The sequence below is a fragment of the Propithecus coquereli genome, unplaced genomic scaffold (genome assembly GCF_000956105.1).
Source record: "Propithecus coquereli isolate 6110/MARCELLA unplaced genomic scaffold, Pcoq_1.0 Scaffold134, whole genome shotgun sequence".
Lineage (NCBI taxonomy): Eukaryota > Metazoa > Chordata > Mammalia > Primates > Indriidae > Propithecus > Propithecus coquereli.
Window position 1 is genome coordinate 2,986,915 of NW_012137636.1, and position 2,385 is coordinate 2,989,299.

Sequence of the window (2,385 nt, forward strand, 5' to 3'; positions counted from 1 at the left end):
ACTATGTGGTCTATTTTATTAGCAACCTTTTTGTTTTACTAATTTTTGGTAACAAATATTTTTGTTCTAATATTTACCTTTATGTTAATACCTTTTAAAAACTTATATTCCTCCCCTTTCTAATTTTCTATTGGTCCTCTATATGAGCAATAGTAAAATGAACTAGTAACTTCTTTCTCTCCCCTACTTTCATTCTCTTTAAGCATTTGATTTGAAGTAATATCCCTTTAATCCCAGTTAATAGATAAAGACAATCAATAGCCTTATTTTGTTCATCATTTTCTCTTCCCATTCTCCTCCAATTTTTGAAAATTGTACTTCATCGACCTTTTCAGAGTATTTAGTCATTACCCACTATATATTCTTTCTTTCTTGTAAGTCTGGTTCAGTTTTAGTTCTACAAGTAAATGTACATTTAGTGCCCACTAATGTATCTTCTGTCAGCCACTCTCCAGTCGTTTTGGTTGTCCTAAATTCATTCTCCAGTAGATTCCTCAGGGAAGGCACAGGGGCCTTATTATATTCTTTAACTTTTGTATGTGCATGAGTTTGTCTCTGGCCTGTATTCTCAAAAGTCACTTTGACTCGATATACAATCTTGGATTCTCATTTTCTTTCCTGCCAAATCTTAAATATGTTACTACTTTCATTGTTTCCTGGCCTAAAGTGTTGCTGTCAAACTCATGACAGTCTAATATTCTTTCCCATGTAAGGGACTTAGTCTTTTTTACTGGAACGACCAAAAGATTTCCCCCTGTTTATTTTGCTCCCATTGTCCCTGACCAATGGGCAGAACTTGCAGAGGGAGATTACCTGGACTTGTTGCCTCTCGTTTCTTTCACTCACAGATGATGTGAAGTGACAGAAAGAAGATGGCATCAGTCCTGAGAAACATGCGCATTCTCTTCCCTTCTCCCTCGTGCTTCCCTAGAAATGAGTAGTCCTTTGAAGACAGTCCATGACACTCCCTACAGTAAATTCTAGTGAGCTTCCCAAGGAAGCTTCCCCTCTTTACATCAAAAGGTAACTTTAGAGGCGGAGAGGAGGACATTCATGAGGGAAATGAATGTGAGGATTGTGTAGATTTCCCTTCTCCACACTATGGGTCTCATCCAGACTGCTGGCACTTGTGCCATTTCGGAGGACTCAGCAGGAGACCGAATGAATGCCATGCTCATCACTTTCTCCAGCTGCCCCATAGTGGAGGCATTTCTTTTAAAATCCTCCTCTACCTTGGAATTCTGGACACTTTATTCATTTTTTTCCTTACTGTTTGGTCCAGAGCGAGACTTTCTGCAGTGTAGTTTCATGTACTTAGTTTAACTCTTCTCTCTGTCTTTACCTTCCCCTGCTCGGGAGGTCTGCTCTTATCTGGGCTTTATTCCAAGTACTCTGGCCAGCTTTGGAGGAAGGACAACTGCCACTTGGGGCTTCTGAAGAAGTTATGCACATTGTGAACTGATAAGTCCAACCCATAGTAGTTCCATAAGTCGCCAACTAGATAAGTTCTCATATGACTCTTATGTTGTATCTTTAGAAGGAGATCAGTGGATTAGAGTTGAGCAAAGGAGAAGATTGTTTATATTACGTACATTTTTTTGGGAAAATAAATAGATTAATTTTAAACCTAGTGAAAAGCAAAATGGCTATGGCTTGTAACTTAGTTTGCTAAGTCTCTTAATCTTTCATAAATGCAAAACTATATTTGAGTATTATGAAGACTTGTACAAAGTAGATTATATAGTATCTACAACAAAGTAAAAATGAAATGTCATTTCAGCGAGATCTGCCAAAAAAAACTAAACTGCCCTGGATGTTAAGGGCAACCACTACATGAAAGGCAAGCTACTTGAAAGTAAAAGTACTAAAAATAGAAAACAGCAAAAGTTAATAACAGTCCCTTGGATCTGCTCCCTTCTGCCACTGACTCACAGTGTTCCCTTGATATCCACCTTCTGTAAAAGGAGCCACAGAGCAGACTAGGTTTTCTGCGGTATGGGAGGACAGAGGACATCTGTATCACCTCTGTTTGGAGGGACAGGACCCAGGACTACAGTGGTGCTTAGACGTGTCTTAGTACATCTGGGCTGCTATAACAAAAGACCCCAAAGTGGGTGGCTTACAAATAATGTACATTTACTTCTCACAGTTCTGGAGGCTGGGAAGTTCAAGATCAAGGTGCTGGTAGATTGGGTGTTGGTGAGGGCTTGCCCTCTGGTTCATAAATGGTGACTTATTGGTGTGAGGGGCAAACAAGCTTCCTCAGGCCTCTTTTATAAGGGCACTAATCTCTTTCATGAGGGCTCCACCCTCATGACCTAGTCATCTACCAAAGACTCCACCTCTTATTATCATCACATTGGGGATTAGGTTTCAACATGAGAA

The 2,385-nt window shown here is 39.7% G+C and overlaps 1 protein-coding gene across 1 annotated transcript in view; it reads left to right on the top strand.

The window, feature by feature from the left end:
• Positions 1-2,385, top strand: part of TBX20 (T-box 20) — a 65,686-nt gene that overhangs the window by 32,529 nt on the left and 30,772 nt on the right. The window lies entirely within an intron of this gene.